Here is a 27,696-nt window from a genome sequence, read left to right as displayed (position 1 = left end):
GAGCTCTTGTTATGGGCATGGTAGTCTGGAAGCTGTTGGAGATACAGACATCATTAAAATCTATTTCTGGCCTTTAAAAGTTCATAATCTCATGACTTTTGATAAAATTAAAGTATTCCTCAATTGTAACTAAAAACAGTTATTAAATCAAAAGAGCAATATGGACATTGGAGGATATAAATACAGTAAAAAAAAAAAAAAAGTATCTTGTATCCTTGCATAGGGAAGGGAAAGAAAAGTGAGGGGAGTGGAAGAGGACGGGACAGAAAAGGAGTGAAAAGGCTGGGGAAAGCGGGGCAGTAAGGCCTCTAAACTGTGGTTGGTGTCACCCCATGCAGTTGTTAAGTTAAATGTTGAAAGTGAGACCACACTTGAAGACACGCGTCCCTTTAAAAGGGAAGGTGGGTGTTCAGAGCAATTCTCACTTTGCCTAAAGGGGCTGTTTCTCTCTATACTCTCTCCAGACAGAGCCAGATTAGCAGACATAGTCAGACTTTCTATAGAAACATTTTAATCAAGGGCACCCTTCTCCCCAGAAAAATGCACTCACTACCAATACAAACGGTATTCTAAGTTTAACCCACAGAGGACCATCCCTGGGCTCTCTGGGCTCGGTGGATCCAGGTTAGACAGGCCCCCAGTTCAAGAGTGGGCCTAACTGCTTCATAGGTAGCAATACTCCCAGCTCCAAGACGCAGGAAGACCACGCCTCTAAATGTTTTGCAACCTCGTCCATTTCAGATTTTTCAAGGGTCCTGGGTAAATCGGTCTCACCAAGGATTCCGCCCCATCTGGCTGCTCCCATTTTTAAACACAGACCCGTGCGTGGGAGAGGCCATTATTTTTACGGGATCACTGTGCTTCTGGAGCAGCTAGGGACAGGCAGAGTTGCTTTACCGCAACGCCGGGTCCATCCTTAGCCCGGGCTCCGCCCTCAGGCCGCCTCCTCATCCGAGCCCCCGCCCCTCCTCCCCTGCCAACCCCCGACCCGCTCCACCCCTTTGCTCTGAGAGCCGCTCGGCCACTACCCGCGACCGGGTTCCACCTGCCTATCTCGTGGCTCCGCCCCGGGGTCACTGGTCCCGCCCCCTTCCGAGGGGCCCAATGAGCGTGCCCGAGCCCTCCGCAGCCCCCCCCACTCAACTGGAATCCCCGCCCTCTGGTCGATATAACCAATGAGAGCCACAGGGTGTTCCTGGCCACGCCCACCACATCATCAGGTCACGCCCCCGGCGCCCGGCCCCCCGGGGCGTTGCCGTGGCCGCGCCTCCGCCGCCCGAGCGGAGCCAGATGCCGCCCCCTCCGCCGGTCCCTCCCCCGGCGGCCTGGCGCCTCCCTCCCTCCCCGCCGCGGTGACTCACTGAACGGGAGGCGGAGGCTGAGGCGGTTGCTCCCGCTGCTGCTTCTGCTGCTGCTGCTGCCGCCGCGGCTGCTCGGGCTGTGCGCGCCCCGGAACAGGCCGCCGCGCGCCGCTCTCGGACCCGCAGCCCCCGCCCGCCCGGCCGGGTCGGGCGGCCCAGGTAAGCGCCGAGGCCGGCCCTCGCTCCCAGCGCCTGGGCCCGCGCCGCGCCGGGGCTCGGGGGAGCCGCCGGCCCTTTGTCTCTCGGGGAGGGGCCGTGGAGGGCGCCCCCGACCCCGCTCGGACCCACCGGCCGGACCCCCGGCACGGCGCCCTGGTCTGGGCCGGGCCTCCTGCCCCACCTGGCCCCCGCTGCTCCTGCCGCTCGCCGCCCCCGCGGCAGACCACCATCCAGCGGTCCTCAACCCCCCTTACCCCGGGGGTCGCCTCCACAGGTGTCCGAGCCATCCACTCTGTTGCTCACCCCACCGCGTTGGCGGGGTTGTCACCGTCTGTCGGCACTCCAGGTCCCGTGCCCTCTTGTCTCTTCCCTCACCTGCGCCCTGCTCTCAGCATCCTGACCCTCTGTATAGAGCCCTCCCATATTTTCCCAAACTAAATGCTGCCAAGGTCTGGTCACTGGGCCACGGTTCCTCTCCCTAGTCTGGTTGAACTGTCGTGTCCCCATCGCACCTCTCCTAGTGAGTGTTCCTAGACGGTGCACATTGTAGGCATACATCTCACCTGTATGGCAGGCGTGTGTATGTGAACCTGCAAGATTAACCACTCAGAGCCCCAGACTGCACTTCTCGCCTCCTTTCCATCATCCCCACCCCGACCACTTTCCTTTTTCTTGAACCTGGTAACCGAGACACTTAGGTCTGATACCCAACCTCTGTTAGGCCCCGCATGCCTGCCTCTCTCGTGTGTGCTGAACTTGTCTGAGCAGTACCTGCTGTCACGTTAGCCCCGGGAAGGCCCAGGAGGCCTGTGTTGGCCGCAGATGAAGAGTTTTATGAATAATGAGATGTGAGGCTGGCAGCACCTCCTATCTGAGAATCTAAGTACACTATAGCTGTTAATTACTTTGTCTCCTGTCACTCACACTACTTAGGGAAGTGTGCCTGGCCGACGGCTGGGTAAATTGAGGCACAGGGTGTGTGGGCAAGGGACCTGGAGGCAAGTCAGAGTTTGTCCCGAGGTTCTGCTCCCAAGAATCTTGGCTCTTAGCTCCCTGCTACAACTACTGGGCTCTCGTTCCTGGCTTTAGACTCTAAGTGATACTGATCTCTTGGGCCATTAAAGTGTCCAGAGAGACCAAGTTTCCTTTGATTTAAAGCAGGACTTTGAATTATAAATAAAGGTGCTGGCTGTTAAATGCCAGTGTGTCATTCATGGTTTCCTGGTGGAGTGAGTGGTCCTTGTGTATGTGTCAGGCAGCCTTCCAAGCACCGGGGGCTACAGTGGTGAAGAGAGACACAGCCCCTGCCCTCCTGTAGCTGACCTTCTGAAGAGGAGGGATTAAACAAGTAAGTGGACAAAATAATTTTAGTCATGGTAAGTGCTGTGAAGGTGGGAAGAGCCAGTTTGGATTTTATTCCAAGCGCAGTTAGAAACCACAGGCGGATTTTAAGTAAAGAGGTGAGAAGATCTGATTTGTTCTCAGAGATCATTCTGGCTGCTCCATTGAGACTGGATTGTAAGGAGCAGGGATGCTAATTGGGAGACAGACTGTTGCTGCTTCTGGGCAAAGGGATGATGGTGGCTTGGACCAGAGTAGGGGTAGCAGAAGTGAATAGGTAAAACCAGTCTGCTCCCCCTGAGAGAGGCTCAGAGCTTTAAAGCAAAACTTCAGGGAACACCAACTTCGAGTTATACTTCTGGCAGAGAATTTCTAGACCTGACCATGCTCAGGTTTAGCTCGGCACACCTTACTCAGCACCTGCTGTGGGCCAGGTACTGTGCTAAACTCTAGAGATACTGCTGTGAACAGGGTGAATGGGGAGCAGTCTCCACGTTCTAACAAGGTGCTCACAGAAGCGTCACCCACCCCCTCCTTGAGGGAAGAGGCTTTGTAGGCTTAAAAATCAGTTCGAGGGCTTCCCTGGTGGTGCAGTGGTTGAGAGTCCGCCTGCCGATGCAGGGGACACGGGTTCGTGCCCCGGTCTGGGAGGATCCCACATGCCGCGGAGCGGCTGGGCCCGTGGGCCATGGCCGCTGAGCCTGCACGTCCGGAGCTTGTGCTCCGCAACGGGAGAGGCCACAACAGTGTCAGGCCCGCGTACCGCAAAAAAAAAAAAAAAAAAAATCAGTTCGAGGTGGAGGGCAGAACACACTGGGCTTCATTCCCACATCCGGCTGCATTATTTAAATGAGAGCGTTATTGCCTTGCCTCTGCTGTAAGATGTTGCCCAGAGATATTGGGACTGATCTCATGGTGGGTGGGAGAGCAGCTCAGTGGCCATGAACTTGAACCATTAACCAGAATAAAACCTGATCTCCACGTTGCTCCAAGTCTGTGCTGTCAGAACACACCCGAGCTAAAGGACCGTGGGGCCGGGCCCCTCTTACGGCTGGACACCTGTGGTCCCTAGAGAGTGAGTAACTCTTTGGAAATCCCATAGCAGTTTGTACATTTGCTAATGGCATCCGTCACTGTCTACCTCTCTTTCAGCTTCGTATGCACTTGCATGACCCTAAGCTTTCTGAGGCCAGGGTCTCTATTGGATTCAGCTTTTCCATCCCTCACAGCATCTAGATCCTGCCCCAAAAGTACACTCATCAAGTACCGGTTGACTTGCCTGGGTGTCTCACAGCACCTAAAACTAGAGCCCAGGAATCCTGACCCTGTCCATGTCTTTTCATTAGATTCCTCCTCAATCAGAGTGCACCACGGGGGGCAACCCGGCAGACTCCATGTCACCGAGCTCACAGCCCTTCCTTGATGGGTCTGCTCTCTCTCCAGCTCTGCCTACAAGGAACAGCTGCTGAGGGTGCTGACCAAGTAGTTACTCGACACTCGGCAGATAGGAAGCATAGCTCTTAATCAGAGCATGGACTTCGTACCAAGACTATCTGGGTTTGGATCTTGGTTCTGCCATCATGAGCTCCGTGACCTTCAGCAAGTAACTTAACCTCTTTGTGCCTCAGTTTCCCCATCTATAAAATATTAATACTTCCTTCATGGAGTTGTTGGGAGGCTTAAATTAAGTAATACCTATTAGATGCTTAGAACAGCATTGAGCACCTTGGTATGGCTTGGTTGAAGTAGTAGCTGTTATTTCACCATTATTTATTTATCTGCTTTTTATCTCCCTTCAGAATTTAAGCTCTCTCAGGGCAGAGATTTTGTCTTTTTTTTTTTTTGGTCTACAGCTAGACTTTGTAGGCACTCAATAAATATTTCTTAAATTGAATGGCTTATTGAACACCTACTGTGTGCCAGGCACTGTCGTAGATGCTGGGGATATAGCCAAGAACAAGATCACAGAGTTACGTGATCTAATGAAGTTCACATTCTAGTGGGAGAGACAGACGGTAAACAAGCATACAAGTGAACAAAATAATGTAGGATGGTGAAAAGAGATGCACGGAGAATAAAACAGGGCAATGAGATGGAGAGTGCCTGGGTCATAACTTTAGCGAGCTCTGAGGAGGTAACTTTGAATGGAGACCCAGCTGATGGGCAGAGAGGACAGTAGAAGCAAGAAGCCTATGGCGGCTGGAGTGTTCTGAGTGAGGAGGTGGCAGGAGTTGGGTCTGTGGCCACGGTGAGGAGTTTGGATTTTACTCTTCAGTTCTGAACAGTGGGAGGTCACTGCACAGGAACCTTTCCTGGGGGTCCATCCTAGGAGAAAGACCCGGACACTTGGAAGAGCAGTGAGCAGGCTCTCCTTGTCCTGGGAAGGCTTTTGGAGGCCTGCAGTGTTGCATTTATTCCCCTCAGGTTTCTCGTGTCTCTGACCTAGGTACCCAGGAGATATGGGATCCATCAGCTAGCTTAAGGAAGGTCCAGGTGTGTGTGTCTGTGTGTCCTGCAGATTCCATCAAGCCATCTTTCCCCCCTGAGTATGTAGGTAATCGGTCAATGTTTCTTGAGTTGAATGAATGAGCATCGCCAGCTCTTAGCATCTTGTCCTGTACAGCGGCTTGTCCTATGTTCTCTGCATAAGGAAAAGCTTCTTGTCATGGTAGTGACTCTGGCATAACCTTGGAGTTTTGCTGCTGTTCTTATGTGCATCAAGGACCCCCACATACCTGTATGTCACAGTGTCTTCACAGTGTTTTGTTTTGTTTTGTTTTTTCGGCTGCACCGCTCGGCTTGCAGGATCTTAGTTCCCTGGCCAGGGATTGAACCAGGCCCCCGGCAGTGAGAGCACGGGAGTCCTAACCGCTGGACCGCCGGGGAATTCCCTGTCACAGTGTCTTTGTTGGAAGTGTACCAAGATTGACTGGGCAGCTTTCCTCCCCCCGCCCCCCCACCCCCGCCGACCCCATCCCCATTTCTCTTCCAGTCCCCTGCTGAGTACCACCAGGCCACACTGTCACCTCTGAACACTTCCTGTATCATTATTGGATCTACACTCCTGCACATCACTTGATCCAAGTATGGTGGTACCTAGAAAGCATTGGCTGTCTTTAGTCTGGGCTGAGTGGAGTTGGAAGCTCAGCAGAAATGGAGTTTCAAACCCAGGAGTTCAACTCACCAGGAATCCAAAGTTGGCCTCTTCAGACTGAGGGCAGTTGGCCAGCCTTTCAAATCCTCACTCAGGCATCCCCTTGTCTGTCAGTATCCGTGATGCCAACCTGCTCTGCTGACCTTGAGAGGCCGGTGAGAGTTGGTAGGAGTCAAATAGGACTTTTGTGCTGCAAGTCACTCTCAGGGTTCTGGCGTGTTTCAGTGGCCGAATCGGAAATGCTGTTAGTCACGTGTTGCCTGTCTCCTTGTAAAAACTAAACCCGGAGTGGGTGCAACCTTTTCCTCTTGTTACTGTTGTTCTTTTTTTTGCTTTTGTCTTTTTAATTATGAGAGTGATATGAACTCATTTAGAAAATGAGAAAACGAATGATGACATTTTCTGTACTTTTTCTCATTTAGTCTTCACTGTAGTTTCTGAGATAAGTAGCATTATCACCATTTTGCATATTCAGAAGCTGAGGCCTGGAAAGGTTAAGTACAATAAGCTGTTTGAAGTGAAGATAGTTGGGGACAAAGTCAAGATTCAGACCCAGTCGGTGGGACTCCTGTGTGTGAGTTCTGGACACCATATTAGATGCTGCCTTTCAGCAGAAACAACAGAGAAGAAAAGACATCTCCCTTAAGCCCAGCGTGGGTGACACTGTGAGAGTGGCCAGAGTTAGCGCACTGGCTGCTGCAAAGAGTTTGAATCCTATGCCTTTTCCCTGTCTCATCTGACCTTGGGCAAACTAAGTAACCTCCCTTTGCCTTACTTTCCTCAATTGTAAATGGGGATAATGATCCTTGTGCCTTAATAGCTCCCAGGGGCATTGTGATGTTTGGGCCAAAGTGCTTTTGAATTTCTTTTATGAAAGGGCATTGAGCCCCAACTGCTGTTATACTCTGTTATTAAAGACCGATTATGTCCTGATCCTCCACAGAGCCTTGTTAAAGGGGGAAGACAGCAGTCCCCAGAGGGAAAGGTGTCCTTCTTTGGTGGGCATAGCTGGAACAAACATCATTTTCCTCCTTCCGAAGTTTCTTAAGGATTGAAGGTCATGAAAGTTTCTCCATTTTTCATGTTCGTGTTGTTCTGTAGAAGCTTCTGGAAGCAGGCATGTAAACTGTGCATCATAACAGGTTCGAGGACCATTGATGGCAGGGCAGAGAAGGGGGTTATAGGGCTTGGTTTCTAATCCCAGCTGTGATGTCTTTGTAATATAAACCAAGAACACAGAGATAACAAGAAGTGATAACTATCTTCCATTCATCCTTCCTTTCCTCCTTCCTTCTAATGACACACTGATTCAAGTAATAAATATTTACTGAACTTTTATTACGATCTGGGCCCCATGGTAGGCCCTGGGAATACTCTGGTGAGCAGGGTAGAATTAGTTCTTATCATACAAAACTTAGAGTCTAGGGCCAAGAGGCTTATTATCTAGTTGGAGTCGTGTGAATAAAGCAAGAACGTGTTGGTGAGTGTTTTGAACTCTCAGGAGGAGAGTCAGGATATAATTTCCAGATGTCCACATCAGCCGCACGGGTACCTGCCCTGGACGACGGACGTTACGGTGGAGGGGTGTGTTTGGCTTCCCAGAAGAGCAGGGGAAGAGTCAGTAGATTAGAGCCCTTGTGTGTCACTCTTAACAAAAGCTGTGCTAGTGTGGGCATCTGTAGAAACAATTAGCACCTTGGCAGTCCCAGTTAGTAAGAACTATGTTTCCACTTAAAGGCTTATTAACCCTTTGTTACCTGAGTTCAAGTCAGGGAAGAATGATCATGGCATTGAGCTCTTTCCACAGTTTTTTTTTTTTAAAATAAATTTTATTTATTTATTTATTTATTTATTTATTTATTTATGGCTCTGTTGGGTCTTCGTTGCTGCGCGCGGGCTTTCTCTCGTTGCGGCAAGTGGGGGCTGCTCTTTGTTGAGGTGCGTGGGCTTCTCATTGCAGTGGCTTCTCTTGTTGCGGAGCACTGGCTCTAGGTGTGCGGGCTTCAGTAGTTGTGGCACGTGGGCTCTGTAGTTGTGGCGCACAGGCTTAGTTGCTCTGCAGCATGTGGGATCTTCCCAAACCAGGGCTCGAACCCGTGTCCCCTGCACTGGCAGGCGGATTCTTAACCACTGCGCCACCAGGGAAGTCCCCACAGCTTTCTGAAGTTATGCCATCAGTCCAGTGCCTTTCTTATGAGAAGACCATCAGTGCTTGTCTCTCCAGAATTCCCTGCCTGCCTGACAGGTCTCCCTTGGCCAACTTTGGAAAACAGGCATACGGAGGCAGGCAGGCCGTGGGGCTGGCTGCATCGGTGCTCTCGGCATGATGCCAGGGACACCTGTGTCTGTGAGCCCCCGTTCGGGTCAGTTTATGCAGAGTGCGGAGGGTGCTCTTTCTTCCCCAGGTCTGTCCAGCCACAGGCCTCAGGGTCCCTCCAAAGAGCGCGGTCAGGGAGGCCCAGCAGTTTCTGCAAAAGCACCCAGTGTTCTTCCACTCGCCCTCAGGCCAGAGCTGGGGTGGAGAGGGCACAGGGCTGGCAGAGGTGCCTGCCTACATCCAGAGTGAGAGGAAGGTGCCAGGACAGGGCTCCGCTCCCGGGCAATGTTACTTTCACCAGCCCCTGCAGTGTCACTGCCTTCCTGGTGCTGACCAGCTGCCCTTTCAGTCTGGAAGGCCTCAGAACCATCCAGCATCTGATCAGGAGGAAAAGGCCGGCCTGGCGAGGAGACCAGGTCAGTCAGTGTCCCTGGACTTGTTCATGTGTGGTCGGAGCCCACGGTGATGCCGGTTCAGCTGGGAGAATGTGACCCACTTCCATCTCCTCTCCCACGTGGAGAGCTGGGTGGGAGGCTTTTGGAGACCAGCTCCAATTAAGGCTTTTTCAGCCTGAGTATCTCCTGAGTATCCAACCCACATGTTTCCTGCTGCTGGAATCCTGTGGTCCGTGTCCCTGAACTGAATAACAACTCCAAAACAGATGAAGTTACCGCCTTGTCGTTCTGCAGTTCGGGCTTCCGCAAGCGGGGCTTCCTTCGGAGGTCAGGGTCCCTTTTGGATTCAGACATCTTTCACAGTGTGGGCCCCACTCTTGTTCTTCCAGCTAAATCACCTGGCAAACCAGGGGCCCAGTTTCCAAAGAGATGGGTTAGCCTTGACCTCCCTGCCGGGACCAAGGCCTCCCCGCCCCCTGCCCCAGGCAGCCCTGGCTTCCGACCGACTGATCCATCCTGACCCTTGTCCTCACAGTATGTCCTTCTGCTGCAGGAATATGAACTAAAGTGTGTTTCGGACCCTCTAGGTTTCTTGCATTCTCTCCAGGTAGAGGGCATTGGAATGATTTTCCATTTATAATTTTATGTTTCTCATGCGGCGGGGCTGGTGGGAGCGGGGGGTGGAGGAAGACAGTTTAAACACATGAGGCTGTGGGTGCTGCCGAGATGATCTGGCGATTTTAAATGGTAAGGGTGTAGTTCTGAGCCCCTGAATGACGCAGTCTTACTTACTAAGGAAGGAGCAGAGGTGATAGAGAAACCGCCAAGGTCAGGTCCACTAAGCTGTGATCTCAGACCTCTGTGAGCGCCGTTTCCCACCATGTGCTCCACAGCCGATTGCTGGAGTTGCAGGAAGATGGGGTGCTGGTGATTTTTAGGGGGAGCACGGTGGGGCCTACAGGCTGGTAAGCTGGCTTACGGGGGTCTCTCCAGGGCCCTGGCTCTACTTTCCTACACAGAGCAGCCTTCCGGAGCTTACGGTGGGACGTGGTGGGGCAGAGGCAGCCAGCACAGGGGCGGAGTCCTTCATCCCTACCCCAGGGAAGCTGCTGCTGACACCCGAGAGCCATCACTTCACGTCTGCCCCGGGCGCTGGCTGTCCACCCTCACTTCCCGTCTCCGAGGAGGAGAAGGGCTCTCGCAGGCCTGTGAGCGACGGCGGCAGAGCTTGGATGCTCGACGCCAGCCACGGCAACCAGCCGCCAAAGTGGAGGAGATCTTTTATTCTCCTCTTCTGACCCCGTTCCACGGCCTTTAAAAAATACACCGTTGGGATTTTTTGGAGTAGGTAATATATACATAGTACAGAACTCAAAAGGCTAATTGGTGAAAACTAAGTCTTCCTCCCTCCCTGAAAGAGACGCCTCGAAAAAGACGTCTGTTAGTGGATGTCTTGTGCATCTTAACCAGGGACCTCCTACCCACGTACAAGTGCATCAGGTACGCGCTGACTGCACACGTGCCCGACATGCACTATTTTTTTTCCACACTGTAATACACACTGTTGTGCACCTTACTTTTTTCACTTCACGGTAAATACTGGAACTCATTCTGTTCCACCATCATCATCATCGTCATCATTTGGCTAACACCGCTTTACTTCCCCTGTGCTGGGTATTGTTAAAAGTGCTTTGCTTATGTTAATGCGTTTATTCCTCACAACAAACCCGTGAACTAAGGACTGTTATTGTCCACAGTTTGCAGATGAGCAAACTGAGACCCAGAGCCATTAAGTTAATGTCTGAGGTCATTTACAGCTACGCCACTCCTTTTTTTTTTTTTTTTTTTTTTTTCTTTTTGCGGTATGCGGGCCTCTCACTGTTGTGGCCTCTCCCGTTGCGGAGCACAGGCTCCGGATGCGCAGGCCCAGCGGCCATGGCTCACGGGCCCAGCCGCTCCGCGGCATATGGGATCCTCCCAGACCGGGGCACGAACCCGTATCCCCTGCATCGGCAGGCGGACTCTTAACCACTGCGCCACCAGGGAGGCCCTACGCCACTCCTTTTAGTGGTTCCCTGGCATTCTTTTGGTTGGTTATACTCATACTGAGCGATTTGAAAGCAAGTTATGGGCTTCCCTGGTGGTGCAGTGGTTAAGAATCCGCCTGCCAATGCAGGGGACACGGGTTTGAGCCCTGGTCCGGGAAGATCCCACATGCCACGGAGCAACTAAGCCCATGTGCCACAACTACTGAGCCTGTGCTCTAGAGCCGCGAGCCACAACTACTGAGCCTGCGTGCCACAACTACTGAAGCCCGTGCTCCTAGAGCCCGTGCTCCGCAACAAGAGAAGCCACCGCAATGAGAAGCCCGCGCACCGCAACAAAGAGTAGCCCCCGCTTGCCGCAACTAGAGAAAGCCCACGCACAGCAACGAAGACCCAATGCAGCCAAAAATAAATTTATTAAAAAAAAAAAGAAAGCTGAAGAGCTGCCCTTATTTAAAAAAAAAAAAGCAAGTTGCAGGTATCAGATACTTTGCACCTCCTAAGGCCATGCTCCGACATTATCCCAATACTATTTTCAGCCCCAGGGAATTTACTATTGACCCAGCAGTGTTCTCTGATGTACAGCCCACATCCAACTTTCCCAACCACGCCCCTCACTTTGGCCTGCACCAGTTTTTAATCTGGGATCCAACTGAAGATCTCAACTTCACTAGGTTCCCAAGCTCTTTCCTCTCCCTTAGCCTAGAGTGTTCACTAGCTTTTCCTTGTCTATCACGACATTAACGTAGTTTTAGAGTCCAGGACCACTGACTATTAGTCTGGTTTTCTTTAGAATTGGAGTAAGGGTAAACATTTTGGAGAGAAATGATTATAGCTGACGTTGTCCACGTCCCACTGGAGACACACAATGCCAACCTGCCCCGCTTCTGGTGAGGCTGGGTTTGTGGATCACTCAGTTATGGAGCAAAGTTTTAAAAGTACAAAATAGTAAGTATATTAAAAGAAAACAGTGGGAGAAGGAAATAATATGAAATGAAATCTGTAAGTTATAAAATAAAAGATGTTAAAATCTGATTACGTAAAAATCAAAACTCTACATGGATGAAACAATATAATCGAGAGAACAATGACAAATTGGGGAAATACGTGTAACAAATATCACAGCCATAGGACAAACTGCCTTAATATATAAAGAACACTTGTAGATCAACAAGAAGAAGACTGCCAACCCAAGAAAGAAATGGGCAAACAACATAACAGATTGCTCTCAATGATCTGAAATGATGCTCTATTTCCTCATCAGGAAATGCAAATTAAAACTATAATGATATACCACTTCCCACCTATCAGATTAGCAACAAATCAACTTCTGCCAAGGTATGGGGGAAAACAGGTGTTCTTGCACAATTTTGGTGGGCACATAAAAGGTCACCATGTCCATGGAGGGCAACTAGGCAAAATACTAAACATTTAAACACATGCACCCTTTGCTGTAGCAACTAAGACTGTAGGGATTTATCCTATAGACAGACAAAAGCATAAAGATGTAGGAAAATACAGCTTCTTTTTTTTTTTTTTTTTTTTTTTTTTTGCGGTACGCGGGCCTCTCACTGTTGTGGCCTCTCCTGTTGTGGAGTACAGGCTCCAGATGCGCAGGCTCAGCGGCCATGGCTCACGGGCCCAGCCACTCCGTGGCATGTGGGATCTTCCGGGACCGGGGCACGAACCCGTGTCCCCTGCATCGGCAGGCGGACTCTCAACCACTGTGCCACCAGGGAAGCCCGAAAATACAGCTTCTTAATAGCGATGAAAGAGAGGGAGTTCCCTGGTGCTCTAGTGGTTAAGATTCGGCACTTTCGGGACTTCCCTGGCAGTTCAGTGGCTAAGACTCCATGCTCCCAATGCAGGGAGCCTGAGTTCGATTCCTGGTCAGAGAACTAAGATCCTGCATGCATGCCGCAACTAAAGATCCCACGTGCCACAACTAAGACCTGGAGCAGCCAAATAAATAAATTTAAAAAAAAAAAAGATTCTGCACTTTCACTGCTATGGCCCAGGTTCAGTCCCTGGTCGGGGAACTGAGTTCCTGCAGCCAAAAAAAAAAAAAAAAAAAAAATTGGGCTTCCTTGGTGGTGCAGTGGTTAAGAATCTTTCTGCTAATGCAGGGGACATGGGTTCGAGCCCTGGTCCAGGAAGATCCCACATGCCGTGGAGCAACTAAGCCCGTGCACCACAACTACTGAGCCCACATGCCACAACTACTGAAGCCCATGCTCCACAGCAAGAGAAGTCACCAGAATGAGAAGCCTGTGCACCACAACAAAGAGTAGTCCCCACTCACCACAACTGGAGAAAGCCCATGCACAGCAACAAAGACCCAGCGCAGCCAAAAATAAATAAATAAAATAAAATAAAATTTAAAAAATATTCAAGGGCTTCCCTGGTGGCGCAGTGGTTGAGAGTCCGCCTGCCGATGCAGGGGACACGGGTTCGTGCCCCGGTCCGGGAAGATCCCACATGCTGCAGAGCGGCTGGGCCCGTGAGCCATGGCTGCTGAGCCTGCACGTCCAGAGCTTGTGCTCCGCAACGGGAGAGGCCACAACAGTGAGAGCCCCGCGTACCGCAAAAAAAATTAAAAAATAAATAAATAAATAAATAAATAAAAATATTCAAAAACAATAATAGTAATAAAAGACAGAAAATTTAAATGCTCAGCAACTGGTTAAAAAAATTCTTTTTTTTTTTTTGGTTGCATTGGGTCTTCATTGCTGCGCGTGAGTTTTCTCTAGTTTTGGTGAGCAGGAGCTACTTTGTTGTGGTGCACAGGCTTCTCATTGCAGTGGCTTCTCTTGCTGCGGAGCACGGGCTCTAGGCGCCCAGGCTTCAGTAGTTGTGGCGCATGGGCTCAGTAGTTGTGGCTCGTGGGCTCTAGAGTGCAGGCTCGGTAGTTGTGGCGCACGGGCTTAGTTGCTCCGCAGTATGTGGGATCTTCCGGACCAGATCGAACCCATGTCCCCTGCCTTGGCAGGCGGATTCTTAACCACTGTGCCACCAGGGAAGTCCTGGAACTTCTTTTTTGGGTGAGTTATTCTATTTGGGACTTGGAATTCATGACTGAGTATCTTTCTGGCAGAGTTACATGACTTTTCTAGAAGCAGGTAAGAAGCAGTGTGCATTGGTGCCTATATTTTCTGTTTTTGTTTTGTTTTAACATTGTGTCATGTGCTCCGGTAAATTTGCAAGGAAGTTTAGTTCTCTGAGACTTAAAGTCTTAATCCTCAGGAATACCATCAAACTAATGTGTAGTGTAACTAACCTCTCTCTCTCCCGAACCTCCATATAAGCTTTTTCCTCTCAGCTGAGAGTTTTTGCAAGAGGTCAGATTTTGCTTGCATTTTGTGGATATGGGCTTGTGACAGGTCCTGGGTTTCATTTTATGAAATTTGACAGTCTGAGGTGAATAGCTGGCCTGTAAAACCAGGAGTCTTTTTGCCAGGGGAGCGCTTGCAGGCCAGTTTTGCTGGGAGCTTCTTCTCCCTCTCTGTGACTTGGTGACTAATGGTTTCGTGGCTTTGGGGGTGGAGGATGTCATTACAAATGGATGATGGGGCTTTGGCTTCTGAACTGGATTATCTGGGCGTGCTGAGTGGGTGGGGAGCAGAATATGCCATCCCAAAATGTACCACTTTGGCATATTGATTATTTTGAATTATAGTTTCCTGAGAAACAGCCAGTGAAAGAAGGGCCCTCTGACCCTCCTTTATCCCCCTGAAAGCAGGAAATAAATCTCCCATGTGAAAGGTGCCTTCCCTGTACCAGGGGGTAGAAGGCATCCTTATCACCAGAGCCAGGGGATTCAAGGCTGAGAAGGCTGTATAAACAAACCTTGTTACTTCCTCACTAATTTACTACCCCAAGCCCAAGCTTCTTTGTCTTGTCAATTCTTCACAAATTTATCGTTTCTTTGTCTAAAAGATATAAAAGATGCCTGCTCTGGTCACTACTTCAAGCCACATATCTTTGGGGCTCCCATATGTACGAAATTAAATTTTTCTCTTGTTAATGTCTCCTGTCAATTTAATTATTAGACCAACCAAAGACCTTAAAGGGAAGAAGGGAGAAGTTTTCCTCCCCTACACTGGTCTGGGTGTTTGTGTGCAGCCCATTGGAACTGGGGGTCGTTTCTTTCTTAGAGCTTTCACACAGGCCCCTAAGGCCTCCCATCCATTTCTGCCCACTCTCCTGAGCTCTTCCACAGTGGCCCTGGCCCTGAGCAGGTGACTGTGGGTGGGTTCCTGCTGTTTGGGGCGCTGTGTTTTCCCATCTCCTCAGAGCCTGTGCATTTTCCCTGATCCTCCCTCCCTTCCCCTCCAGCCTCCAGCGTCATTGTCTCCAGACTGGATGAGTTTTGTGACCCATCAGAAGTTCTCATCTTCATGCTACTTCCCCAGCAAGTTAATGGAATGAACACATGCAGATTCTGAAGTTGCCTCTGTTTAAAATCTTTTTTATTTTGATTATTAGCTTGTTAAACATTTAGGGAGGAAGGAAACTGTGTGTTCAGCAGCCTCTTAGGGGGAGGTTTCCTTCTTCCTTGGATTATTTTTTGTTCTGAGGTGGCTGGAGGGAAAGGAGAGGGAAGGTCACGGCCTGTGTCACGGAGCAGAAGCAGTTATCCAAACAAACAAACAGTGTGGCTTATGTGACATGAGGGTGTAATGAACGCTTGCAGTGTATTGCAATAGTATGGATACGTTTTCGAGGTAAACAAACTAGCTTTATTTTTATGCACATTAGCACATACCTGTATGCTGAAAGCCTATAGGAAAGAGGAGGCAGGAATCCTAAAACTTATGTTCTTAAGAGTTTACAAAAAGTTTCACCCAGGAGGCCAGGCCTGGGGCCTCTCAGCTGGGTCCTGAGGACAGCCATCCCCGGAGCTGGGCAGTGAGGAGGGGGCTGGCTCTGGAGGCCACCCCAGGGAGACTGAGCCCTCACCCTGCGAGCAGCCCAATTGGTTTCATGACCTAATTCTCGCAACAGGAAGCTGGAGGCCTTTCTGGCCCCATTCTGAGGGGATGCAGTGAGCCTGGTCCAGGAAACTGATTTATTTGAACCAATTATAGGAGACCTCAACGGAGGGAAGGGATGGAGGGAGAGCGGGGGCAGAGCTGGAGAGGGCGGTGGTCCTTGAGCAACCCACCTGCTGGCAGGCATCGGAAGACCTGGGCCGCCTTGTCTGGGCCTGCCCCTGAGAACAAGGCTTGTCCCCTTCGGCAGGAGGCTGGTGTGAACGAGCCCACGTGGCTCTGAGTGAAGGGACCTTATGTAGCTCCTGATAAATAAACAGCACTGTGTCAGTTTTCCCCCTTCCTCTTTAAAAAAAAAACAGCCCCGCCACCAAAAACCAACAACTTTTAAATTTCCCAATTTAATTAACGTTTTAAATGGTGACCCTGCAAGAGTTGGCATAGCTGTGGGCAGTGGGGTTGATGGAGCTTCCGTGGGTTAAAACTTCCATTCTGGCCTCTTTCTCTGGAGGTGACCCAAGGTCTGTGAAACGTGGCCAGGCTCCTTCCCTGGGATTATTAGGCTTGGAACTGGTCCTTCCGGCCCAAATTTGACTTCAGCCCAATCCCTAAGAAGGCTGACCAGCAATGCAGATTGAGTTTTCCCTTTGCGGGGGGGCGGTGGTGGGTTGTCAGCACGCTGGGGGCATCTCGATGTTGATCTGGGTCACAGGAGAGAAAAAGTGTCCTTCTGCCACCAGCCTGCACAGGTGAGCTTTTGACACCGCCAGGTGCTGCTCAGCCCGCGGTGAAGGTCATCCAGCTTGAGAGAGCCTGCCCAGGAGTGGGAGTGCCTGCCCTTACATCCACTCATAAATAGACAAGGGCTCTGGAGTCTGCATTACCCACCCCCTTGGAACCTGCAAGAGGCCAAAGGTCAGACTGAATCAGAGGAAAATCCGGAGCCGGATTTTGTAGGCGCACTGGTTCCTGATTTCAGGTCTCAGGCCCCGGCTTGGCCAAGTTCCAGGGCTCCAGCTGTTCTCTGTGAAGGAAAAAAGAATCTCTTTTTAAATTAGGTCAGAAGATGCCTTTCTTTCCTCCTGTCCTTGTCCCCCTACGGTGCAGGGATAAAACCACCACCTGCACGTCCCTCGGTCAGAACTACAGAGCTTAAGGACTTCGCCCGGGATCCGAGTGTCCCAGTGCAGCCGAGGAAACTTCCCCTGGCTCCGCGTTCCCTTCCTGTTTGCACTGTGCTGGCTGAACCCAGAGGCTGTCAGAGCAGGCCTGCCAGGTACTCTTGCTTAGCTGTAAAAAGGACTTGAAGAGACAGTGAGCTCTGGGTAACCTTTTCTACCAACCAGGCCAAAATCACAGGATAAAAAAATTTTTTTAACCAGAAGTTTTTGTTTTTATTATTATTATTATTATTGGCCACGCTGCATGTGGGATCTTAGTTCCCTGACCCCGGATCGAACACAGGCCCCCTGCAGTGGAAGCGCAGAGTCTTAACCACTGGACCACCAGGGAAGTCCCCAGAAGTTTTAAACAGACGCCTTTCACCAATCCAGTTACATCAACATTTATAGTCTGTACATGCAGGCTCCTTCAGTTCCTTGATGTCTTAGGTTCTCTGAGGTGAGGACATTCTGAGGCTGGGGCCTTCCTTCGTGGTTCCCAGGTGAATCTGAAATCTGTTCATTCACTTAACTGTGCATGGGACTCCAGATGTGACTGACAGCAGCAGGAACCCACCAGATTCCTCAGCACAGAGCCTACAGTCTTCAAGCTTTTCGAGGGTCCACAAAAATACTGGAGACCTGAAAAGAAAAAGTATCTGCTCCCTCTACTCATAGGAGTTATATGAGAATTCTATTTAATGAGAGATATGGGTCCATTTTATTTATTATTTATTTATTTATTTATTTGGCTGCACCGGGTCTTAGTTGCGACATGCAGGATCTAGTTCCCTGACCAGGGACCGCACCCGGGCTCCCTGCATTGGGAGCACGGAGTCTTAACCACTGGACCGCCAGGGAGGTCCCTGGGTCCATTTTAATATGTCTGTGAGAATAAGGCTGCCTGGGCCCACGAAGGACTTAAACCACCCTGTGGCCTGCCCTCAGAGAGCTTCCAGTTTGGAGGTGGAAATAGAGGCACAGACACCCAGGTGCAGTGCTTGTGCAGTGCTTTGAGTAGAGGAAATTTGGGTGAGTGTGCAAACACAGGCTTCAAAAAGGTAACGATCGAACAGTGAACAGTAAATAGGGAGGAACATTCTAGGCTGAGGGTACAGCAGATGTGAAGGCCGGAGATGCTCAATGAGCCTGGTGCAAGTGGCAATGAAGGTGGCCACCCGGCAGGGCTTCTCATCCTCGGCGCTATGGGCGTGGGGCTGGGGGGACGGGGCGCGTCCTGTGCACTGTAGGTGGTTCTTCCCAGGAGCAGCCTCCCAGTTGTGACAATCAAAAATCCTCCTTTCTCCAGACATTGCCAAGTGCCCCTATCTGAGAACCAGCGCCAAGCAGGGACCGTGGTGGGTGGCCAGGGGCTGCCTGCCCGCCCCTGCCCGAGGGTGCAGTGGAGGGAGCCCCTTCCTATCTGGCGTGCAGGTCTGTCTGTGCCTGCCCCCGTGTCCTCTGGTTTGTGTGACGCTCCATGTGCAAGAGTGGCTGGCAGGCTCTCTCCGAGGGGAGTCAGGCCACGGAAAGGAGAGTGCACCCCGAAGCCCCCTTCCCAGGCTGACTGTGGTTTTCTGTGTGGATGCCTTTCCCCCTGTTGTCTGGGCAGCCAGGCAGGGTGGCTGCGCTCTGGATGTTGGGCTGTTTTGAATGATGTCATGTGGATTTGATTTTCACGCTTCAAGAAGTTCACCGAAGGGCTTTCATCAGAGCGGCTCACACCTGGAAGAGAAAGTGCCCTGTTGCTGTGAAGGGGCAGGTGGCAGCTCTGAGTTAGGAGGTGTTGGGAGGGTGGGTGTTGAGATTGAGAGTTCCAGAATCTCCTGTGCAGCAGACCTGCGGCCGGGGAGGAGGGCCTGTTGGTGTCTGGGCTTCCCAGCTGCTCCCCCGCGGCTGAGGGCCGCCCTGGGGCCTCCAGAGCACCTGCAGCCTCTCCTGCTGCGACCCCACTTCCCAGGGGCTTTTTAACGTTTTCCTGACCTTTAATTTTGATTTCAAATCTACAGGAAACTTGGAATAGTGCAGTGAACACACCTGTGCCCTTTACCTGGATTCACCAGTGTTAACCTTTGCCGTATTTGCTCACGCACTGTGTCTCTGTTCATACTCACACTCACACATACTCACACACATTTCCGCATACACACACACACACACACTAACACAAACACATGCATATACACGTACATGCTCACACACACATACACACAAACACACACACGTACACACTAACAAACACATGCATATACACAGACACAAACACGTACATATACACATAAACACACACACACATACACACACACACACTCATACACATATACACATACACAGTAGCACAAACACATGCATATACACATACACGCTCACGCACATACACATACACACATAAACACATACACATACTAACACAAACACATATATATACAGACATGTACACACTCACGCATATACACATACACACATACGCACATACACATACACACTCACATGCATAAACACACATACACATACATACACATACACAATAACATACATATACACATACACGCTCACACACATATACACACATACACATATATACACATACACACTAATACAAACACACACATATACACATACACACATATATACATACAGCACTCACACATACACACTGACACACACACACTCACATATACATGCTTGCACATATACACATACACATACTCACACACATGCATACATATACACACACACTCATGCACACACTTTTTGTCCAGAACCATTTCAGAGTAAGTTGCAAGCACTGAGACATTTCACCCTTAAATACTCAGCCTGTATCTCTCAAGAACCAGGTTGTTTTCCAACATAACCACAATATATTCATCACATTCAACACATATAGCATTAATACAATACTAATATCTAATAAATAATCACTATTAAATTTTCTCCAGTTGCCCAATAGCAGCCTATGACTCCCTCACCTCTCCCCTCCCTGGATTCCATCAAGAACCATTCCCTGTATTTATTTCTTATACTGCCTTATTTCATTTTCTGATTAGCAGTTATTTTGGGCTCTGGCTTGCCTTTTCCCTGTAAAGTGGGTTTTCATTTCAATTTCAGTTAAAATGGCTAATGGGACTTCCCTGGCGGTCCAGTGGTTAGGACTCCGTGCTTCCAGTGCAGGGGGCACAGGTTCGATCCCTGGTTGGGGAACTAAGATCCTACGTGCCATGGGGCGTGGCCAAAAAAATAAAATAAAATGGCTAATGTTTCTATCAGCTTCTGAACTGGATGGGGCTGATAGGATGGAGAGAAAGCGTGGATTTTCAAATCCAGGCTTGTCACCTGTTAGCTCCATGGCCTTGAGCAGGTTACTTACCTTCTCTGAGCCTTGGTTGTCTCGTCTATAAAATGGGAATAATTCCTGCCTTGCAGGCTTGTTGTGAGGAGCCCATGTGCTGAACAGGCCTGACATTGTGCCTGGCCCTTAGGAATGCTCTAGCAACCACAGTAATTATCACTGTTGTTCTGCAGCTTCACCTGGCTTCACAGAGCAGGAAGGAGCTTTGGGGCAGGTTGGAATTTGGGTTGGTGACCCCAGGACAAATTCCTTATCCCAAGCTCATCACCTAAGAATGGTGCTGCGTCCTGCAAACTGCCTGAGCAGCAGAGCCGTCATTACACCTGTTTTGCTCCTGCTGGTGGAGTGAGCTTCAAGAACGCCGAGCCTGGGTCTAGGTGGAGGAGGCCGAAATGTGGAATTTATTAATTAAGGTGGTTGCTCACGAGGCCTTAGAGTCTGGGAGGTTGCGGTTTAATTACTGAGAGTGGAGCTTGGGGAAGTTCTCTCTGGTGCCCCAGCTTTGATGTCGCTGGGGGCCCTGAGGTGCCACCCCAAGTGGGACTCACAGCCCGGGCTGCAGATGAGGCTCAGGGCTGCCTCCCTCTGCTGAGCGCGTTTCTGTCCACTTACGTGTTTACTGGAGAGCAGTGTAGCATGGGGGGGAGCCTGGACGTTCTGGGTTTGAATCCTGCCCCAGAACAGACTAGGACGGGCTAGCTGGGTGAGCATAGACTAGTGCCTGCATTTGTAAAACCTTATAGGGATGCTTGCTGCAAAGACTGAATGATTCATATACGTGGAGGGTTCAGAACAGCGCCTGGCCAACAGCAAGCCAGCATATATGTCAGCTGTTTCTTTAAAGCAGTGTTCTCACCTGGGGGAGATTTTACCCCCCAGGGAGCACGTGGCAAAGTCTGGAGACATGCTTGGTCACAACCAAGGGGGAGGTGCTTGTGGCTGGTAGAGCCCAGGGATGCTGCTAAATAACCTCCCATGGGTGGCACAGTCACCGCAACAGAGAACTATCCAGTCCAGAATGTCACTAGTGCTGAGGTTGAGAAACCAAGCATTCCGGGCAGCACGTGGAACGTGGAAGGAGGTCCTGTTCCGCACCACCCCCACCCTTATCCCTCCTTTGATCCGCTCCCCTCCCCCTCCTCCCCTCGCTGGTGTCCCTCCCGCTGCGCCCAGGGCCCCAGTCCAGCTCCCCCAGGCTTCCCCTGGCTCACCCGCTCACCTGACCACTGACACCTCCTTTTCCTCTCAGCCAGCTCGGTTTTTTAATCAGAGTACCTATCTCCTTCCTCCTTACTGGGTTATTTACCCACTGATTACTTCTTGTTTATTTCGTTTTGTCTGTTCTCCCTTCTCCCTAGAATGTACATAGGGACTTTTGCCTGTTTTTTCACTGCTGTATCCCAGTCCCAGTAAGTGCTCAGAACGTCTGTTGATTGCATGAATGAATGCGTTCCCCAAGGCCACACGGCTGGTACGTGACATGCCAGGATGTCAGTTCTTCGCTGTCACCCATGTTGCTCCTTCTTCCCAAAGTGCCCCCCCAGCCCCCCGCCCCATCCAGCGCAGCGTCTCCTAGAAGTGCCCCAGATGTTTCCCGGATCTGGTCAGTCACCACGTCCTGACTCCGTCTCCAGAACACTTTGTGGATGTGCACGGTGGTACCGACTTCATCTGAAGGACAAGCCTGCTCTGTTTCCACCCAGGGGCTTCTCCGTGGCCCTGGGAGCCCAGCCCCAGCTGTTGGCCTGTCCTCAGGGCCGTCACCAGCAGACCGGCAGCTGGCACATCACACCCACACCCGCTCCCGCAACCGCAGTGCAGTCCAGGCTCCGACACTGCTCCTGTCCCGCATTTCCACCTGCCGAAGTGTCCCAAGCCCTCCCATCCTCACCGTCCCTTCTCCGTCACCCCGCAGCCCAAGCCCCGGCCCTCACCTGGCCCAGCAGGGACCTCCCCTCCAGCTTCTCCCCATCTCTCCTCACACCGCAGCCCTCACGCCACAGCCACAGGGGTCTCAGGCTTTACCCGACTCTCTCGCTTGAACCTCTCCTCACCCCCCCGAGACCCATGTGGTCCAGCACCTTGAGCCCCTCACCTGCCTCCCCGGCCTCAGCTACACCTTCTTCCTCCAGTTTTCCCAAAGGCCCAGTCTCTTCCTGTTTGAGGACCTTTACACGTGTGTGTGCGTGTGTGTGTGTCCCCCAACCCAGCTCCTCCTGACCTGGGTAACAGCTCAGAAGTCACCTCCAAGGGTGCCTCCCCCCAGGGTGAGGTCAGATTCCCAGCTGCGTGTCCTAGGGCACCTTGCACTTACCACCCCCGACCCCCGACCCCCATCATTTATCACCATCTGAGGCTCCGTTTACCAGGATGTGACTTGATTCATGCCTGTCTCCCCTGCTCACTGGGAGCCATCATCACAAGCATGCTCGCCTGTGTGTCCTCAATGCGCAGCACAGGGCGTGGCATATAATAAACAGATGCTCAGTAATTGTTTGTTCAAAGAATGTCTGTTCCCTCTGCCTGCAACGCCCTTCCCCATCTTCTCTACCAGCAAACTCCTGCTATTCATCCTTCAAGACCCAGTTTCAGGGTCTTCTGCTGGGAGCTGGTCCCTCCCCTTCCTCTGTGTTGTCACAGAGCTTTGCACGTCCCCTTACTCTGCCACTTTAACTACATTGGGTCGAGGCCCTGGGTTTTTTCCTCTCACCTCTGAGCTGCTCAGGGGGAGGTGCTGGGCACGGCACGTTACATGCAGTTGGCACTCTTGGAAGTGTTTGTGTTTTTAACCTGACCTATCTTTTTGGTTCATTGTTACGTATTATTTGTGTTGTTTTCCATCTGCCTTGTGCAGTGTGGTCTCCTCAGCCATTCTGGTAGCTCCTGGAAGGCAGGCTTACTGTCACAGCCCCACCTTTGTACCTCCTGCTCCCTGAGCCTGACACAGGGCTGTGTTCACCTAGAGAGGTTTTATTCTAGTAAATCTTGCCTGAGTCCATGTCATGTCTACTTAAGGTTACGGGCCCCTTGGCAGTTGAGAGCGCTTGACATCCTTTCCCTCATTCTGGACTGGCTAGATAGTCTGTGGCACCCGATGCAGGACCCCTTGTTAAAAAATTATTCAGAATTGTAAGACGGCAACAGGAGAGCATTAAACCAAGAGTAGGGCCCTTATGAGTGCTCGGACCTGTGCTGGTGCCCAGGCCTCATGCTCATGAAGCCAGCCCTCATCTCCTTGCATCCTCCGAGGGAGGACACGGTAGAGGTCCTGATTTCCTTTTGATCAGTGGCAGACTGGAGGGCTCAGAGGGCAGTGACTGACCTCAGGTTGCACAGCTGACCATCGACAGAGTAGAACCGGAAACAGAGTCTGGCTCCGGGAGCGTGCTCACCGTCTCCACCGGCTCTGGGGCCCCAGGAGCTTTGGTCCTCGGTTTCCTCCTCTGTAAATTGGGAACATTGGCCTGATCATCGGGTGGCAAATGGAACAGCTGGTGTGAGTCCCCAGATGGTCCCATCAGGAGCCACCACATCCCATAGGCGCCCTCTCCTTCAAGTCGTGAAGCCAAGGCTCCTCTCTGCTTCTTGGACAGTCCGAGCCCTGTAGACAGTAGGAGGCTAATTGGCTGTTGTGATAGTTGGAGAAGTTAAAGCCCCTCAGAAGTGGGAGAAGGTTGTCTCTTTTCATCTCTTTTTGAATGAATGTGGGGACTTGGGTAGAAGGTTCCCCAGGGATCCTTGGTATTTCAGTGCTTTGATGTCTAGAGGAATAAAAGAGCAATTAATTGCTGTAAATGTCTTTCCTGTAGGGTAGGCTGAGGGTGGGGGGCGGGTGGCAGTGGCGGGTGACTGCTCTTCCATCCCAGGGCCATCACTGGTCAAAGGGCTCTGCAGACCAGAGACCCAGGGTCTCCCCTGTAGGGGAGGCTTCTAAATCTCACTTCCTCTGGAAAGCACATTTTCCTCAGCCTCTTGGGTGAGTGAGTAGCAGAGATTGCTGAAGACAGATGGGTTGCAGAGCTCCCCTTGGTCCCCTAGAATAGGTTTCTCAATTATCCAAAGACATCTGTCCTCACCGCAGGGCTGAGAGCCAGGAGTCCACCTTTAAACCAAGTGCTCCGAGGCCCATGCGCCTCAGCGGAGGGGTGGCCGGGCTGCCGCGGGCAGGCGAGACTCCAGCCCCTGCCACCTGCACCTCCACCCACCATTAGCAGCCTCCCTCCTGCCCGGTCAACCTGCAGAGGACCCAGACGGTGAGGGTGTGTGTGGAAGGCCAAAGAAGAGAAGAGGATGTTCTCTGATTCCTAGAAGGGGTGTCTGGGGCAAGCAGACCTGTGGCCAGACTAGGAGGTTGTAAATTATCTGCATCTGTGGTGTGTGTGTGTGTAAACTTATGTTTCCATATATAACTACAGATGTTCCCCAAGCACACAAACACCATGCAAGTCTGAGCACAAAGTGGGCGGAGTGCCAAGGTAGCTGTGCCTGGCTCATTGTGTTGTTTGGTGGGTGGGACGCCTTCTCGGGCAGGTGCAGGACTTGCCTATCAGCTGCCCGGGAGTGATTCACTCTGGTCCTCGACATCTCCCAGCACGGCTCTCAATTGGCCTCGCTCTCAATTGGCCTCGGTGACTAACCCAAGGGGAGGAGGGTGTGTGGTGACCTGCTTTGGCTGGAAATGACAGTGCATAGCTGCAGTCAGCACCTTATCCCAGGGTGCTGGTGCAAGTTCCTGGGCTGGCCAGACATACAGAGATTTCTGGACCGTGCAGGGCCCTTGGCCACAAGCTTCCCGCCATCCGCCTGTATCCCACAGCACCGGCCGTGGGCTCCTCCTGGCTCCTCCCGTGACCTGGGTTCTGTGTTTCCACAGGGCTGCACCTTCCTCCTTCTCCCCGGCCACAACCTGCCCGTCACAGTTGAGCACCTGTTTTCCTGAAGGTGATTTCCAGAAGCAGGTAAGGACCCCAGGGGAAGGACGTCTGGTAGAGTGGCCATAGAACGGCGTTGAGGAGAGGGCCTTGGGTACCGGCTCTAGGGCTGACCGTGAAGCTAGCACATCTCATATCTTTTCTTCATCGTCCCTGATAATGCTCATTGCTTCAGCTGTGTGGGTTCTTAACAGTGAGCGTTGTGGTTCTGCTGATGTCTTTTAGGCTGTTAAGATGTGTAAGGTCTGAATTAATATTTTATATAAGCTCTGTGAATCACACAGTTATATGGCATTGTATTTTCATGCAGTGTAAACATTGTACAGATGAAAATGTACATTTTAAAACATGAACATTTAAAATATATCACTTTTTTTTTAATGGACAAAAGCCAAGTGCTGGGACCCATGGGGGAGAGGTGGCTTGTGTACCTATAGGCGCCCCCCGTTGTCTGGCCAAGCCTGAGGTCAGGCAGCATTTACAAGCAGGTGGTAGACCACCCTGGGTATAAATGTATATTCCAATTTACATAAGTGTGGGTGTTAAACAGCATTAGCTTTAAGTTTATAAATAAAAAGGAGTGCAGGTGGCTGTGTTTGTAGTTGGGCACCCACCCCCAGCCCCCCGCCTGTCAAAGGGAGGCCAGCTTTCAAAGTCGTTTATCAGAATGGGTCTGACTTCTGCATGTCCTGCTCTCTGGGTCTTTCCTGCACTACCTCCCAATTCTTCCAAACTGAGATCAGCTGTTTCCAAGCTGGAACTCATGTGCATAGAGATTAGGTCCCTCTAATCTCTGGGCAGGAACGTGGTATTTTACGGACGACCTCGATGCCTCCCAGAAAATGCGGTGCGGCCTCCCAGGCCACGAGCCACATTTGTCACTTTGTATGCGTCCTTCCCAGTGCTTGGGAACCCCTTCCTGACTGTCTTTTACCTACCAACCTTCCTTCAACAGAGATGCAGGCTCAGAACCAACAGAAGTGTGTGGAAGGGGTGTGGGGGGGTGAATGCATCTGTGTGTCTGCAGTGAATGTATGGACCTCCATTTCTCTGAAGTGCATTTGTCCCAATCAGGTGTAATTTTCTGGAATCACGCCCACTTTCGCATAAGCCGTGGATATCTGTGGCACAACATCCACTTAGCCACGAGTCTCTCCCCTCGCCTTTCGTTTGCATAGTTGATAGTTGCATGTTTCTTTCCATTTTCTATTTTTTGGCTCATGTATGCCTCTCCCTGTTTAGCTTCCAGAATGTTATATCTTAAGAGAGGGAGCAGGTCGGTCTCTGACTTGGGCAGTTAACACTGAGGGATTTTCTTAGGATTTAGGATGGAAGCTCCACCATCTTAGGCGGTGGTGTGTTTATGGGGTCGCCAGGAGACTATAACTGAGAAGCAACGTTACCTTACCTTCAGCTCTCACAGGTGAGGACTGAATGAATAATTATTGTGTCCAAATTCTTTGCGGTTTGGACTTAGGTAATTTGACACATTTAAGTGGAGACCAGTTCTTGATCCCTACAGGGAAGAATAAGAATTCTCAAGTGAAGTTAATCTGATGTGTGTCAAAACTGTGATGAAAACTTAACCACATGTTTGCTTGTATAGGCACCAAACTCAAACACACTGTAATACACTTGCAGCATACCAGCGACTGAAAGGTCGTTGTTGTTTGGGTTGATTGTGATTTATTCTCTTCAATTATTTCCTTCACATTGGCACCCTTGATGCAGCTTCTGTTTAGGACGGAATTATGTAAACAGGTCCCAAGGTTCTCGTCCATCAGGATTGGAGTGTGGAGGGCAGGAACACGTGTTCACGCCGCAGTCGGCCCTGACCCATCCCTGGGTGTTCTGTCTGTCAGGCAGCAGGGTGGAGTCAGCTCACACTAGAGCTCGAAGAATCCTAGAAGACCAGAATTTTGGGGAATGGCAGGAGTCCTCCCAATGCAAGGAGAAACAATTTAAGAACTGGTCTCTGCCAGGGAAGTGTGAACAGGGAGTGACCTGGCCCCAAAGACCCATTCAGGGACCAACGACACCCCAGGCCCACGGCTGGGTGTGTGAGGCCCCCTGGTAATCACACTGTGAGTGTGGTGGGTCCCCGGGGATAGTGGAGCTACAGTGCAACAGCACCGGTCTGTACAGGACACCAAGGGTAGGATTGTTGAGAGGAGCAAAGTACTGTGAAATAGGCCCCGTGTAAAATGATTGACACGGGCACCCACACACACTTACTCCTGTGGGTTCTGAGCCCTCATACCCCTGTTGGAGGAAGCTTGGCTGGTCAGGAAAGGACAGTGAGGAAGGGGCTCTCAACCTCTGTGAAGCCAGCGTCCCGAGGTCGTGGGACGCACAGCAAAACCAGAGACATACCCTTGCCTGGGTAGAGCTGACCCCTAAATGGGGGGATAGAGCTTGCTCTGGGACCCAGGGCTGGGGGTGGTTTGTGACAGTAGGACCACTATGAAGCCTTGGACCAGAAGGGCCTTTGGG

At 51.1% G+C, this 27,696-nt stretch overlaps 1 protein-coding gene across 3 annotated transcripts in view; it reads left to right on the top strand.

Annotated features, from left to right (window-relative positions):
- The first annotated feature begins 1,357 nt into the window (after positions 1-1,357).
- The window catches only part of CTNNBIP1 (catenin beta interacting protein 1), a 53,332-nt gene continuing 26,993 nt past the window's right edge, over positions 1,358-27,696 (top strand). Inside the window, exons 1-3 of one of the 3 annotated variants that reach the window (XM_060079662.1) lie at positions 1,358-1,520; positions 2,776-2,868; positions 25,146-25,230. The gene's annotated coding sequence lies outside the window, so the exon portion shown is untranslated. The remainder of the gene's footprint in view (positions 1,521-2,775; positions 2,869-25,145; positions 25,231-27,696) is intronic. The other 2 variants (XM_060079652.1, XM_060079673.1) reach the window with 2 other exon arrangements.

The sequence above is a fragment of the Mesoplodon densirostris genome, chromosome 2, assembly GCF_025265405.1.
Source record: "Mesoplodon densirostris isolate mMesDen1 chromosome 2, mMesDen1 primary haplotype, whole genome shotgun sequence".
Taxonomy (NCBI): Eukaryota; Metazoa; Chordata; class Mammalia; order Artiodactyla; family Ziphiidae; genus Mesoplodon; species Mesoplodon densirostris.
The sequence above is the reverse complement of the archived record's forward strand: the minus strand, read 5'-3'. Positions and strand labels throughout refer to the sequence as shown.